Genomic DNA, 17,276 nt, shown 5'->3' on the forward strand with positions numbered 1-17,276 from the left:
GTCCACGGGGTTGCAAACAGTGGGACACGACTTGGCGACTAAACAGTGACAACAAATATTTTTTCTCTTCTTTAGGGTTGAACACACTTTAGACATTCAGAAAACTGACTGAGTGATAAATCCACTGGCACAGAGACAGAGATGGTGTGATGATCTTGGTCCTTGTGGAGCTGGTATGGCCATGGAGATGGCCCTTCCTAACACTTGGGACAAGGGGATGGTCAGAGGGTCTATGGCCTTCTCAGGAGTGATTTGATGGTGTACCATGACTATATAGCCATCACTTCACACCTGCCTCTCCCACTCACAAATCTGCCACTAGGGTAAAATGGATATGTGAAAGTGAAAGCATTGGTCCCTCAATTGTGTCCAGCTCTTTGCAGCCCCATGCACTGTAGTCCAAGGCCACCAGGGTTCTCTGTCCATAGAATTCTCCAGGCAGGAATACTGTAGTGGGTAGCTATTTCCTTCTCCAGGGCATCTTCCCAACACGGTGATCAAACCCAGGTCTCCTGCATTGCGGGCAGATTCTTTACCATCTGAGCTACTTGTATGTGTAACTAAATTCATGCTTGTGCACATGTGTGTGTGAGAAACAGTTTTCCATCATTATCGCCAAGATTTCTTCATTGAGAATATTTGATAGATTTAATGCCACTGACTCATTATTACCTTTTGCTAAACATTAATTCTGTAAAGTTTTCAAAAATTGATTTAAGTTCACACAGAGGAAAATCATGATTTCATTCTCACCTTCAGCTAGGGAGTATGAAAAAGTAGACAGGACAAGTTAACCCACTGTTTGCTCAGTGCTGTACTGTTATCACCTATAACTCATTCGTGAAACATTTCCAGTTCTTCCTTGGTTCAGTTCAGTTCAGTTGCTCAGTCATGTCTGATTCTTTGCAACCCCATAGACTGCAGCATGCCAGGCCTCCCTGTCCATCACCTACTCCTGGAGCTTGCTCAAACTCACGTCCACTGAGTCTGTGATGCCATCCAACCATCTCATCCTCTGTCATCCCCTTCTCCTCCTGCCTTCAATCTTGCCCAGCAACAGGGTCTTTTCCAAGGAGTCAGTTCTTCTCATAAAGTGGCCAAATCATTGGAGTTTCAGCTTCAACATCAGTCCTTCCAATGAACACCCAGAACTGATCTCCTTTAGGATAGACTGGTTGGATCTCCTTGCAGTCCAAGGGACTCTCAGGAGTCTTCTCCAACACCACAGTTTAAAAGCATCAATTCTTCGGCGCTCAGCTTTCTTTACTGTCCAACTCTCACATCCATACATGACTACTGGAAAAACCATAGCTTTGACTAGATGGACCTTTGTTGGCAAAGTAATATCTCTGTTTTTTAATATTCTGTCTAGGTTGGTCATAGCTTTTCTTCCAAGGAGCAAGAGTCTTTTAATTTCATGACTTCAGTCACCATTTGAAGCTGTTCTGGAACCCAAAAAAATAAAGTCTGTCACTGTTTCCATTGTTTCCCCATCTATTTGCCATGAAGTGATGGGACCAAATACCGTGACCTTTGTTTTCTGAATGTTGAGTTTTAAGCCAACTTTTTCACTCTCCTCTCTCACTTTCATCAAGAGGCTCTTCAGTTCCTCTTCACTTTCTGCCATAAGGGTAGTGTCATCTGCATATCTGAGGTTATTGCTATTTCTCCAGTAATCTTGACTGGCAATCTTCCCTGGTAGAATAAGGGATTCTTATTTCTTCTGCTCCCAAGGCACTCTGTATCTGCCTCTCTTCCAGCATCAATACTTGGTTCTGATGATACTGTGATGCTCTTATGTTGATTTCTTCCACCTACCATCATCTCTTAAGAGGGCAAGGAGTCTTTTTGTTCCATTCTCTAGGGCAATACCTACAAGTACTTACAGAAATTGTTGTTTGAATGACTAAATGGAAAAAAGATAGTTGAAAGGAATCAATGAAATTCAATTGAAAATGTAAAGGATAGAGAATATGATCTAAGAAAACATAGGGAATGAGACAAGCCAAGTGGATACATCTATTGATGTTCTTTGCTCACAGAATCTGATGAAAAGAACATGTATCCTAAAGAATTCCCCTTTACTTTGTACATAAAATGCCGAATTATAGGCCAGTCAGAAAAGCAGTCATGGTTTTTATAATTCAGACTCATCCTAATAAGAGGAAACAGAGTAGAGGGAAATTAAACTATGAGCCTCTCTCTAGTTATCAGGGAAGAAAAAGGCTGAAATGTTGCTAAATACAGAGGATCTGGGAAGAGTTGCAAGCAAAGGGATCAACTTCTATTCAGAATTTTCTGAGCAATGATTAGACAAACAACTGTAATGTTTAAAGCTGTGTGAGGTATACAGGACCTAGTACTATATCCATTTATTTCCTTCCTTTTCCCAGATTCTACAACTCAATAGTAGTGCTAGTTTCTGGAGAGGCCAATACCTATAGTGAATGTGAGCTGACTCAAGTCTCTGGAGTCTTGGAAACTTCTGTGGTTCATTCACGCTGACTCAGAAACCCAGGCTTAAAGGTGAATCCTTAGACCCCAGGTAGGACCCTCTAGTGGAGAAGGCAATGGCACCCCACTCCAGTACTCTTGCCTGGAAAATCCCATGGACGGAGGAGCCTGGTAGGCTACAGTCCATGGGGTCGCTAAGAGTCGGACACGACTGAGCGACTTCACTTTCACTTTTCCCTTTCATGCACTGGAGAAAGAAATGGCAACCCACTCCAGTATTCTTGCCTGGAGAATCCTAGGGACGGCGGAGCCTGGTGAGCTGCCGTCTATGGGGTCGCACAGAGTCGGACACGACTGAAGCGACTTAGCATAGCATAGCATAGCAATAAGACCCTCTAGAACCAAAGGAAGACAAATGGTAGACCAGATGTCCAGACATCAGTGCACACAGGCTGAGTGTGGAACTGAATTAACTTTCCTGTGGCCTCTTATAAAAAAGACAAACTCTGAAAGGCAGCTCAAAGCTGAGCAGATCCTAATTTGTCCACATATTTTTGAGAAGTGACTCTTCCTCAGCTTTCTGGCAGTTTGCCCGGTGCTCTGAGGGAAACTCAGTTGGCCAGAGTTCACCTGGGTTTATCATTCCCCCGGGGGGAATCTGTTTTCTCTGTGTGCTTCTTTTGTCATTCTGCGGGAACTGGGTCAGCTTTTCAACAGTGGAAATGTCAGAGGAATAAAGAGGCTCCCTTGAAAAGATCTTTTCCATCGCAGAAAGGAAACATCTCAGCATACCCCTTAAATAACAACATACAGCGTGACAGCCTTGCTTCCGACCCAAAGAAAGAAAAGAGGCCGAGAAAACACTGGGTAACATTTACACACACACCCCTTCGCTTGGGAGACAGCTGGGCTGGGGCTGTGTCATCCCAAACACTGAATTAAAGGAACGGAAACATCAACTCTGTGGAATCTTTTGGATGGCAAACTAGGTTAGCAAGCAGACAAAGGAAGGCTTTCAGCAAAAGCCCTGATTTTTTATATTGTAGCACACTTGGACCGTAAGGCTGCTGCCCTGAGAAGCATGAATCTGTGAATCCTGGGGAGAAGCCCCATCCAGGCCGCTGTCTCCTGCAGACCCCAGCACAAATAGAAGGTCCCTGTGGAGGGCGGCGAGCTGTGGCTGCACTGGTCCATTCAGTGGTTCTAGAAAGATGCCCCCACTGGTGAAATAGATTTTACCATATTCACTGGGCTGTTAGGAAGATAAATATCGCAACAGTCTGGCTGAAAGAATCCTAGGAAGCACTGATCATGAGGCTACCTGTGTTGTGGGAGCGGGCATTAAAAAGACTTAAGCCCAATTCACCAGCATATATATGCCAAATTCCTTCCAAATTACAAAATCATTCACAATGCCCCCAAGTTTAGCAGCACTCTTGGCCAAATATACCATCACCCCAACAACTGAAACTCCCATAACTAGCAGAATTGATTATTAGTAAGTGTCTATGGCCAAATCACCCTGAACGCACCCGATCTCGTCTGATTATTGGTAAGAAACAAAGGGAGGGCATGTTGGTGGTGTTGCTCTTAGGGTCTCAGACACTGTTTGTTTTTTTCTTTTATGAACCCTGGTATGATATGTAATACAGTATCAGCAAGTTCATGAAAAGCCCCTATGTGTCAGGATTTCTCCAAAGCTTTGGCAGCAGGGGCTGTTTTCAAAAATATCCATGTCTACCCCCAGTGTCCAATGTAAACACAGTGGAGATAAACACCAAGATTTCATAGACAGAGCAAATAAGAGAAAACAAAGGAGTCTTAATTCCAACTGAATTATTTGGAATAACAAGGAATTATAGGAGGTCATACCAAGTCCTGGCCACACCTGTGAGGCAGATCTGGGATGTCTGTTATAGACCTGTGCCTCCTGGGATCTTGTATCCTCATTTCAGTACCACCTTTCAAGACACCCTATCATTGTCCATCCTTTACCCAAGTCTTATTAATGATGCATGATGTGCCACTGCCTCAAAAGCTGAGAATCTGAGCATCTAGTATTTCTCAAACCTAGATTCATGTAAGAATTAGCTGAGGAGCTTTTTAAAAGCAAAGATTTGGGGCTACAGATTCATGATGGGATAGGATCCGCACTTCTCAGGTCTAGATGTTTGGGAACATTTGCTGAGCAAGTATGCACTAGCATCATATCAGATCCCTAGACAACATGACGGGTGGGACAAGAAAGAGGGAAGAGGTGGTGGTAGAGGTGGTGATGGCGATTCTTCAAAAAGAATTCCATGTGATTCGGATATGCAATTCTTCTCCTGCAATCCCTCCTCCACTTGAGAACCGCTGGCATTTTGTTTGGGTTAAAAATCTCCTAGGGAAAAAAAAAATGCCTTAGACTAATCCTGACTCTGCCACTCATGAGCTCCGGTGGCCTTGAGTACATCACTTTAGTGGCCTGGATGTCCCTGTTCATAAAATAAAAGCAGTTGTCACCTCAGTGGTTGCCAACTGTCCCTGAGCCTCACACACAAGTGCCTGGGCCCCATCCACCCAATCTGACCTGTCATCTCACGTGGGGCCCTGGCTTTGGGTATTTAAAGCTCCCCAGGTGATGCTGCTGTGGGCACAGCTCTGAAGGTGACTGCTTACCTGGAGCCCTCCACTGATGATTAACAGCCCTCTGTGTGACATGTCTGCAAGGCTATTTTAAAGACCACGTGAAGAAGCAGTCAAGCACTCAATGCTTGAGTCGACATTTGAGAAACAGTCTACAGGGGTCAGAGGAGTCACTTTATTGGATGAGGGATACAGCAACAGGGGGCGGCATGGGACTTTCTGATCCATTTTTAACATATTAAAGATCCATGAGCAGTGTGGCTTTCCCCAAGCATTTCTCATGGGATAACTAAGTCATATTCCGATTCTAAATCTGTTTCTCCTCAGAGAGCAGGTATCACCACTGAACTTTGTTAAGTGTACGTGTGTGTGTGTGTGTGTGTGTGTGTGTGTGTGTGCTTCTTGCTATAAAATAAACTGGTTCCCAGGGACTAGAGTTCTGTTAGTGTCTTAGTGTTTTGTGCAGCCTCTGTTAGGACACTAGCAGAGAATTTCTGAGTTCTTAGTATGAGCTCTAAGAACTTTAACCACCTCCCTTATCCTCACAATTCTATATGGTATATACCAATAATATTTCTACTTTACAGATGAGAAAACTGAGAAACAGCACGTTTAAGTAACTTCACTGAAGTTGTTTAACATTTGTAAATTCTGGAGGCAGGATTTGCCCCCAGGCATTTTGGATCCTGAACATTTATTATCAAAAAGAACAGAAATGAAGATTACTTCCCATATAATCAGTAATTCAATGTTTGTCACGAAGAACTGGTAACAAATCCACAATTTGTCTGTATATTGCTTACTCTTAGCTCTTCTCAGTAGTTGAAAATCATGAGGCTTTTAACAGCCAGTGCTGGTTGTCCTTGATTTTGTGAAGAGTGGAACGAGATGTACCAGCTGTGGTGGGGAACCTTTTGTGCCTGTGTACTTGCAAATTTATCATCGCTTTCCTCTTTCTGTATGAAACCTGAACCAGACTGTGAAACAGCTGATCTGCTCTCTGCAGCCTCCTTCACAAATCACACCTGTGTGGAGGCTGCTGGGTCCCGCCTTGGACTCCATCCATCCCAACACGGCTGCTTGGCGACCCAGCCTTACTGAAATCTGAGTGTTCTTGTTGCATTTTCTGTACTTCCGCTGCTGGAAAACCAAGACAAGCAAGTTCACACAGCTCCGTTCACTGATGGAAGTTGTGCTGTTACATTATTTTTCAATTCAGAAAACTTTATAGAGTTCAAGGAGCAAAGTGATGATACATGCACAGTCCTTGTTTTATGAGGTTCTGCTCCACTCTTTGCACTGCAGACCCAAACACAACCAGTGGCAGCACTAAGCGCACAATAATGCCTTTTCCTCCTCTTCTTCCTCTTCTTTTTGTTAATGACACCATTCCCTGTATGTCCCACTGAGTTAAAAGCTCCATACTATGCATATTATAATTTAAAAGTTGCGTTTTCTTGTTCTTTATTGTACCAGTCATAAAATGTGACGATGGGTTCTCACTCATACTGAAAGTAATTTTACAATGTGTTCAGTTGAGCCAGGGTAAGCTGGTTAGTGGACGATGTGGAGCACGGGGTCACTTTGTGAAAGGGGGAAGCTAAAAGAACTTTGCACCATAAATGTCAATGAGAAAAAGTCAAGAGTTAGGTGTATGCATAAGTATAAATCTTGATGAATCATATATTAATTTCTCTCTTGAGTTTAAGCATCATTCAGTCTAGAGAAAGCTGAAGAAGAAATTCACTTCCTATTACCCCCAAATTTGCCACTTTTCCTCCTGAATATGTATCTGCCTCCTAATCAGTATCCTCAAATGTAGACTGAGAGTTTACTAGGTTGGATAATGCTTTGTAGAGACTCCACTGGAGGAGAAAAAAATGTATGAACATATAATCAGGGCAGATATTCCTCATAGCATTAAAGTATTTTGCATATTCTTTATATATGTACATTACATATTTCATGTATAGTTATGGCTTACCATTCCCTTCTCCAGGGGATCTCCAGGGGACCGTAGCCCACCACTCTTCTGTCCTTGAAACTCTCCAGGGGAGAATACTGGAGTGGGTTGCCATACCCTCCTCGGGGGGATCTTCCCAACCCAGGGATTGAACTGGGGTGTCCTGCATTGCAGGTAGATTCTTTACCATCTGAGCCACAAGGGAAGCCCATAGAAGCAACATAGGACAAGATTACACCTTTCCAATTTATCTTTACCTTAGGGCTTTTGCATTGGAAATTTCTACTCATTGAATGCTATTTTTTCTATGGAAGTTCAGAGTATAGAGTCCTCCTTTTGCTACTTAGATCACAGATTAAATGTTATCTCCTCAAAGGGGTCTTCCCTACCACTCATTTAAAGTACCCATGAGCACTCTTTATCACATTCATTATCCACAATTCACTATTGCACATCTTGAGTGATCATTTTCTTGTTTAACAGTTGATTGTTGTCTCTACCTTCTTGAATGTAAATTCCGTAAGAATCAAGACCTTATATGTCTTATTTACTCCTGTAACCCATTTCCTTAAAGAATGAGTGCCCGGTGCACACTAAGAACTCATTAAATATTTGCTGCAAAGGAAAGGAGGAAGAAAGGAAAGAAGAGGAAGGAAGGAAGGAGCTGAGAGTTAAGCTTAGATATTAGTGCTGACTTGTACAATCAGGGCAAACTAAGAGATGTGACTTGACTTATATCTTAAAAGATGTCAGAGGTGTGGTTTCATGGCTGGTAGGAGGAGAAACAGATTTGCTAATCAGAACCTCTGAATACTGAACAGTCAGTTGTACTAGAGAGAGCATATTCACTGGGTGTTACCCCAAGTTCAGAAGAGATGTTACAGGCAGTGATCTGGGGAAATGGCAGGTTAGAGGGACTTTGGAAAAAGAAAACTCAGGACTTGTGTGAAATTGTAGGGACCAGTCTGAGATGAGGAGGCGGGTGGATTAGGAGGCAATCTGAAACAAACTGAAGGAGGGACACAGTGGGTGACTGCTGAATCCCAAGAGGACTGGAGGTGTCTCTCAATTATTTGTCTAAAACCATATGACAAAGCTGATTGGCCAATGGATAGAAACTCATAGAGCCCTCAGCTACAGATTTGGTGGAAAATGGGCTCTCACCTCCCCAAATGAGAGGAGACTGTATTTTTGTTAAAATGCTGGGATGGCTATTTCTGTCTTTGTTCTGTGGAGGGTAGCAAGTGCCAGGGAAGGTGTGACATGTACGAGGCTGAAAAGTAAAAAGGTGGTAGGAAGCTGGAGAATTGGAAATCGGGGCTATGCTTTGCTAAAAAGATATTCTCAGGAAATAAAATCTCTATGATATAATCATTATCTTCTCTTTAGCTCCCTGGCTTTTAGTGTATGTTTCTAGAGAAAAGATGCTTTTGATCACTTGAAAACTGACTAGAAGAATGAGAAAGGCCTTGAGAGTTTAGACCCACAGCTCTTGTCACAAACTGCTCAAAAGTACTGATCTGCAGTGTACACAGAACCCGAGGTTGCTTTCAAAACCTTGTAGGCTCCTTTAGGAACCAGGGGTGGCAGTAGGGACTTGTCATTACAATTAAAACATACGTGCTCACAGAAGGGTGGGTTTTTAAGAAGCGGTCCTCCATCCTGCTGATTCTCATCTTCAAACGAGACTTAGCTATTAACTTCTTATCCCTGCAATAGATCCCCATCTCTTAATCCCGTGGATCCTCAATACTCTTCTGGCACCTGGTCTTCTCTGTTGGATTCTGAATTGCCCTCTACATTGGTTCCTCTGTCCCAACTGCTTTCTAGTTTACCTTGAACATTAGTTTCCCCCCGTCCAGCATTCAGCTACCAGCAGCTCAGAGCTCTCCCACAGAATCACCCTACGTGGACCCTGACTTGGTTCTTCATCCCAACTCAGCAGTCAAGATAGTCATCCAACTTACAAAGTCAAGCTCCAATTCACAATCTAGTCAAGCTCCAATTCACACATCTCTTCCTCAACCCAGTTATTCAATCTTTCACCATTTATAGAGTCTACTCTTTTTTCCATTGTTGCACTCCCCTGGATACACAGGGGCCTCTCTTGTTAACAATAGCAAATATCAGCATTGTGTCTTGAACCAGTATAGTCCTCTCTTTATTCCTGCCATGCAAACCCAGGAAGAAAAAGAGGAAAAAACCTTTCAAAAAATCCATTATCGTTGTAGCAGGTTCTTTTCCTTTTTGCTCTAACTTTGAAGTTGCTGCTACCTCACCTGGATTAGAATGAATTTATTTACACTAGCAATGCTATAACCTCCAAATTAGGCAATGGTAAATGTCATTTGTGACACAAAACATTAATTTCGTCTTCTTCTGAAGCTATCTGGCCTGCTAACCACTGTACGGGGTGCCATTGGCATTGGCTATGGGTGTGGGGAGGGGAAACCATGCCGCCTCCCACACTGGGGCCTTGGCAGGTTGCATGGTGATATGTACAAGGAAACAGAACCGCGTCTGCATGGCTCACTGCTTATCAGGAGCGCACACTGGCTGCCATGCTGTAGGGCAGCAAAGGAAAACAAAACAACAATAAAGGGAGGCCTTTGTCATGGATTAAAAGGGTTTAGAAACATCTGAGCCATGCAGTTTTCGAACACCGACACTGCCAATGACTTCATGACAGGATGTTAGAAAATGTGCTAACTGGGTTAGATAGAGTTGGTGGGGCCGCCAACACCCGTGCTTTGTTAATGGCTTCTTATCTGTGTGAGTGTGTGTATGCACAATTCACGAATAAAGTGACCTTCTGCAGAGTGAGAGGAATAAGGTTAATGACAGTTACATATTGCTGCTTGTGATTGCAGCTAAGGTTGTCCCTAAAGACTGTTATGACTGGACAAATTCTTTTTTCACGTTGGTTAGTTTCATGTACATTTTCAACTTGTTTCATTAGAAAATCCATCACTGGCACAAATAGAAGGGTCCAGTCTTTATTCATAAGTAGAATAGTTGGTTACTTTATTAAGCGTGCTTGAAGGCTCACATCTCCTCCCATGCCTTCAATTCTATACCTAGTGATTCATTCCTTTGTGTTAATTGATGTCCCACCTTCAAACTTCTCTCTTTAAAAATATAATTATGTGGTCTTCTTCTTCAATTTTGTTACTCAATTTGCCTCTACATGTCTTTGGCTGGGTTTATTTCGAAACAGTCAGAGATGTCAATGTATGTATCTCAATAATTGATAAAATGAAAAAAATAGTAAAGATATTAAAAATTTGAACAATACTTTGAACAGATTTGATCTAGTTGACATTTACAGAAAATTTCCAACAAAAGTAGAATAAACATTCTTTTCAATCACACATGAACATTTACCATAATGGACTATATGTTGGGCCATAAGATAAGTCTGAGTAGATATAAAAGAATTCAAGTCATACTATGTGTTTTTTCTAATTGCAATGGAATTAAATCAGAAATTATTAAACAGAGAGCTCTCTAGAAAATCCCCAAATATTTGGAAATCAAGTAACATACCTCTAAATAATCTAATGGGTCAAAGGAAAAATCACAAGGAAAAGTAATTATCATTTTGAACCATATAAAGCAAATATACAACATATCAAAATTTGTGAGATGTCACTAAATGAATAATTAAGGGGAGATTTATAACACTAAATGCCTGTATTAGACAATGAAGAAAGACCTTCAAATGAATGATCTCAGTTTCTATCTTTAAAAAACAGAAAGAGAACAGCACAGGAAACCCAATGTAGAAAAAAGGAAATAATAAAGATCAAAGCAGAAACAAAGAAATAGAAAAACACAGACCAAAAATTACTTAACCCACAAACCAGATCTTTGAATGAATTTTTAAAATTGAGAAAGTTGTAGCCAGATATATTGGGGGAAAAAAAAGAGTAAATATTGTCTATAATAATGTAATATCTCTGCATGGTCACAAAGGTGGTCAAAAGATTCAGACTTCCAGTTGCAAGATAAGTAAGTACTAGGGACGTACTATATAACATGAATAATGCAATTAACATTACTGTATGTTACTTTTGAAAGTTAAGAGCGATTCCTAAGAGCTGTTATCACAAGGAAAAAGATTTTTTTCTTTTGTTTCTTTTTTTCATTTATTATTTTTTATTGGAGTATAATTCAATGCTGTATTAGTTTTTGCTGTACAACAATGTGAATCAGTTACATGTATACATATATCCCTTCCTGCTTGGACTTCCCTCCCAGGCCACCCCTATCCCACCCATCTAGATCGTCACAGGGTTCTGAGCTGAGCTCCCTGTGCTGTACAGCAGCTCCTCACAGCTATCTATTGCTGAGCTCCCTGCGCTGTACAGCAGCTCCTCACAGCTATCTATTTCACACGTGGTGGTGTATATATGTCAGTGCTACTCTCTCACTTCATCCCATCCTCCTCCCTGTCCACCCCATGTCCATCTGTCTATTCTCTACATCTGCATCTCTATTCCTGTCCTACAAATAGGTTCATCTGTACTATTTTTCTAGATTCCATACATATGAGTTAATATACAATATTTGTTTTTCTCTTTCTGACTTACTTCACTCTGTATGACAAACTCTAGGTTCGTCCACACCACTACAGATGACCCAATTCTGTTCCTTTTCATGACTCAGTAATATTCCATTGTATATAGGTCCCACATCTTCTTTATCCATTCATCTGTTTTTTTGTTTCTATATGAGATGATAGATGTTTACTAAACTATTATCTCATGATATATGTAAGTCGCATCATTATGCTATGTGCCTTAAACTTGCTGTATGGCAATTACATCTTAATAGAACCAGAAGAATGTAAATAAATAAAAATTCTTTAGAAGTATTAGATAATGATTGACATGAAGAACCAAAATGATCCAACATGAAGATATTCAGCTATCCTGTAGCTAGAAGAAAAATAAAACAAATAAAAATCAAGTATAGTATGCCCCAAATGTTCTGAAATTATTTCTGTTCATGAGGACCATTTGTATGTTATATATAAGACAGATGTCTGGAATGACAGGCATGAAATGTCAGTCAGCTATTTGTCAGTGTTTGAAGTTTTTTGTTAATTTCTTTACTATATTTCTTATACTTCAGTGTTGCTTGACTTTTAAAAAAAAGAAGCACTCATAATCTTTTATAACTATGATAGTTTTTTAATTTAAAAATTTCTAAAGAAACGAGTTAGTGAAAATTTTTAAATACAAATTTTAAAAATAAAATATTTAAAACATTTTAGATAATTATAAATGATGATTTATTTAATTTATACATTGTATATTTGAATTCAGATTAGTAAAATAGTTTCTTTTTATTTCTAGGAAATTCATCATGAGATATTATGGAGGCTTATTTTCATTTTCTATGGTTTAAATTTACACCAATTTCACCTAAAACCTTATAATTTTCTTTCTGTCACTATACATTGTATCTGTTCATTGTCAGTCCACTTGTTTTTGGTTTTTTTAAGATTTTTTTGATGCGAACCATTTTTAAAAGTCTTATCGAATTTGTTGCAGTATTGTTCCTGTCTTTCTGTTTTTGGGTTTTTGGCCACGAGGCATGTGGGATCTTAGCTCCCCAACCAAGGATCAAACCTGCACCTCCCGCACTGGAAGGTGGAATCCCAACCACGGAACCACCAGCTTAGTCTCAGCTGATTTTAAATACATCCCTGTGTCTACAAAGACATTTCATCATCAATCATTTCAGTGAGGAAGAGCAACATTGGCAACAATCAAATAGGACAGTAATACAGTCCAGTTGCAAATGGAGCTCTGAGAAAGCTGACAACGGGTTGCTGGAATTTGTGCATAATCCAGACTGAGAGCACAGCACTACATTGACAACTGTGATGTTAAACATCAGAAGTTAGACAAGCAGGTCAAAGATCAATGATTCTATTCCTCCCTGGGACAGGACCAAAGCTCAAAATATTTATCTAAGTAGTGAAGACCAGCTAAATACATGGCAGAAGACCCACAGCAATCGATGTGTGGTTATCACGTGGCAACTACATGCTTCTCCCTTAGTAGGGCTCTTCTTCTTGGCACTTTGTAAACATTTGGGATCTTAGTTAAACATCTTAGGCCCACAGAAACTAAACAAGAAAGGCTAGGAACACCCGAATTAGAAGCTTTCAAATGTAGATTGGTATATATATTTAGTATGATGGTTTCAAATATAATGGGAAAATGAGTAGAATAGCAAATCACTCAGTCACTTGGATTTGCTTCAAGAGTTTATATTAATTAGACAAAGGCAGAATGAAAGGCCTGGCGGGGGGGTGTTGTTACCATCACATGTTCAGCATTAGTAACCTATCAGTGGAGTTCTAAAACCGCTAGTTCACTCATTTCCAAGTATTTCTAGCTATCCATATGTATATGCATGTCTACGTTTACATACCTCTATATCTACACATAAATACTAATGTCAATTTAGTAGAATAAGCATATTTGTCTCAGTGGTTTGTTAGTTAACTTGCGAACAAAACAAATGATTAACTCAATATTTCACTGTTTGACCAGCAGTTGAAGATACAGGAGAGAGGTAGAAAAACAGAAAGCTACACATATAGACAGTCAGAATTCTCTACTTATCAAGCAGTCCAAGATGTCTTGATACATCTAGCAGCCCCATTCAGCTCTGGATAAAAAATAATTGCAGAAAGGAAAGTGTCGGGTTGAACCAATCCTATGAAGATTGTCCAGTGCGGCCATGGAAAGTAAAGCGAGACTACAGAACCCACGAACATGAGGCTCTCAGAGGAAAGTATCAGGGACGCAGAAAGGCTGTGGAAGAGTTCTGATTCTCTTGCAACCTGGCTTCTTCCAGTCATGCTCAGGTCCTTGTCCACATAATAGTGAAAGCATCATGATCACACCTTAATGAAGAATCCTAAAAATGTGCATGAAAATTTGAGATCAAATTGACAGCTTGCTTCTCAATATTGAAAGACAATATAACTAAAAATGCAATAAACTACCAGTTAATGTCTAGAACCAAGATATCAATATAAGTATTGAGTATGAGATTTGAAAAAAGAAAAAGAATTCTCTGTGAAAGACGGCTTGTCCTAAGATCACACCAGGGGTCTGAGAAGGAACCTGGCACGGGCAAAAAGAGAGAACATGAAGTTGCCCACAGTCCCTCACTCATGACTTGCCACCCATGTCAGCAGGGAGATGGCATTTTTCAATATTGACAATTTAGCCAGTGTTTTACACTTGATCTTAGCCAAAAGGCCAAGAAGTGATTCACTAGTGTTCTAATATGAGCTTTAATAATATTCAGGGGACTGTATTCATCACTGAAGCTACTTTGGGATTACAGTGAACTATAAAAACATTGTTTTCTTTTCCTACATAGCCAGATTTATAGGTAAGCAGAATACAAAGAATAATGTTAGGCTGGGAACAGTCTTCTCATTTCTGAATGATGTCTGAGAATCCACCATTAGAGCACTATCTCTTTCTCTCTCTCTCTCTTTTTAAATAAAGTTTTGGTCTCTATTGAAATTAGGGTATCGCTTTAAATATTATATTTCTAAGAAGTGAACTTGATGACATGTTCTAGCACTTAAAACTCTTCATTTGCTCCCCAATCTTCACAACATCTAAAATCTTATACAAGGGATGTGAGGCTCTTTCTGATCAGAGACCATGACTTGAGTCTTTATCTTTTCTTACCAGACTTTTCCTTCAGTCTAATAACTTATTCTCCAGTCATTTTGTACCACAAGAATTTTCCTGAATGGACCATGCTGTACCTGCCCTCTTGTTTTCTCACTTGCTGGTCCTTCTGCCTGGAGTTCCCTCTTTCCTCTTTGCCTAAAATCTCCTGCCTTAGTAGCTGTCTTGTGCTCTATTCTCAGTGATCCCTTCCCTGACTACTTTAGGGAGATTCCAGAACTCCTTTCTCTATTTCTGTCCTTTGTGTATCACCTTCATGATTTTTTCATATCGTATACCACATATGCTATTACCTGTATTATTTTTCCCAAGAAAAAATATTAATTAAAATAAATTTCATTAAAAAAATCATGTTGTTACATTTACCAGTTAAAAAAATAAAAACAAAATATAAGCTATACTAAATGGATCTTTAAAAATATGTAACAAATAAGCTACTCTTGGAAAGTATAAACTTGTTTCTATTAGTCAACAATAAGGGATATTGGACTCCATATGTCTCTAAGGTGAAGATGAGATGGGTAAGGTAATTCTAGACTTCAGTTTTATGTTAGGCACATCCCAGCTCCCTTGTGTATACCAAAAAAAAGAAAATATTTAATTGATGTAAATGGTACAGGTTGTTAGTTACAAACAACAGAATTCACTGTGGCTACTCTAAGTAGGCAAGGAATTTATGAAAGGGTTTTGAGTAACTCACAGATGGCTCATTAGGGCCAGAAAGCCCAGACTTTAGGGCTAAACAGTTGTGAATAAATACCCAACCACACTGGGGCATCTTTTGTAAAAAATGACCATTGCTGCTGAGCAAACTGATGCTTCAGAAGCAGCAACATTCCTTGCCCCTGAGTAGTACAAAAGATTAATACTTCTACCCAGCCACTTCTTCATGATTCTTACTCCTGAACCCAGGTCTCTTGTAGATGTTCTAACTGGCTGAAGTCAGGTCAATCATTTTACCCTCACACAAGGCATTCTGGGAATGTGAAGTCTACCGAGTTTTCACCTATGTAGAAAATTAACAAAATGTGAAAAGACCTCAAAAATGTTGACAGCCAAAAATGACAAATGTTTGCAGCACTAATCAAATGTCTCCAGTTGAGTTTTGCTTCAAGGAGCTATTGAAACACTATTGTTTGTATTGAATACAAGGTGATCTCCAGCATCTATTCTTCTGGTAAGATTTATGAAGTAGTAGGGAAACTGTTGCTTATCTAATGTTCTCTGCCATGAGATTGAGTTGGGAAAATATTCATGAAGGTTTTTCATCTAATCCATCAAGACTTTATTAACAAAGTTAAACACATTTTCAACAAATATGCCAGATAAGCATATAACCAGGAAGTTTAGACCATGGAAATTGCCCAACTCACCCCCTAGAGTGTATATCCCTCAGCTCCAGATTAGAATTACTGTGTTTCCTTTGACCTACACATGGAATACTGAAGTGAGCTTGTTTTGTAAGGATGGACAAAAGATGCTAACTTGAAAAGCCATTTTTAGTCATGCATGCCATCCCCAGATTGAAGGTTTCATCCAGAAACACTTGAAGTTTTTACTGTGACTCAGTAAAGTGAATGAGAAATGTTCTTGGCACTGAACATCGATATGAGATCATATGTTTTTTACAGACACTGCTCATCTCCTTGCCTAACTGAAAAAAAAATTTCAACAGGTCAGTAGGTTGCCCTAAATTGATGAACAATTTTAACAGTGTTAAAATTGTTAAGCATTCTTAAATCTTCATGGAGTCTCAGGTGACAAGGGCTTCTCTGTTCATTCCTCAGGGCACATCTATAATGCCTGAGACAAATCCTCATTTTGAACCAACCTAGCATGAGTCATGTCTCTCATCTATGTTATTTTTTCTTATGCTTTTATTTTGTCCACACAATTTTTCACTAAGCTATCAATATTTCCCAGTTTCAATTTCTCCTCAAGTTATCACCTATTATAACCATAATATAGTTGTTAAAACTATGGATTCCCTGGTGGCTCAGACAGTAAAGAATCTGCTGTAATGCATGAGACCCAGGGATTAAACCTGGAAAGATCCCCTGAAGAAGGGAATGGTTACCCACTCCAGTATTCTTGCCTGGGAAATCCCATGGACAGAGGACCCTGGCAGGCTACAGACCATGGGGTTGCTAAGAGTCAAACACGACTGAGTGACTAACACTTTCTTTCAAAAAAACTAAACTAGCTTTATGCCGGATTGTAGGAGGAAATCACTCCTTGCTTTCTAGGTTACTGATTGAAAGAAATGTTTCCAAAGTCTACATCCAAACTAGTCTAAACAGGCAAAACTAATACATGGTGTTAGAGGTCAAGATAGTGGTTAGCCTTTAGGGGGCCATTGAGTTGAACTGGATACCAGGGGTCTTCTGTGCCGAAATGGTTTGTTTCTGGATCTGGGTGCTAGCTACATAGGTGTGTTTATTTTATGAAAATTCATCAAGCTGTGCATAATGATTTGTGTTCTTTATTTTATACCATGT

The 17,276-nt window shown here is 39.9% G+C and overlaps 1 protein-coding gene across 14 annotated transcripts in view; it reads right to left on the reverse strand.

Annotated features, from left to right (window-relative positions):
* Window positions 1-17,276, reverse strand: part of LOC145516674 (uncharacterized) — a 201,996-nt gene that overhangs the window by 163,500 nt on the left and 21,220 nt on the right. The window lies entirely within an intron of this gene.

This window comes from Giraffa tippelskirchi, chromosome 8 (assembly GCF_054371585.1).
Source record: "Giraffa tippelskirchi isolate mGirTip1 chromosome 8, T2T-mGirTip1v1.2.pri, whole genome shotgun sequence".
NCBI lineage: Eukaryota > Metazoa > Chordata > Mammalia > Artiodactyla > Giraffidae > Giraffa > Giraffa tippelskirchi.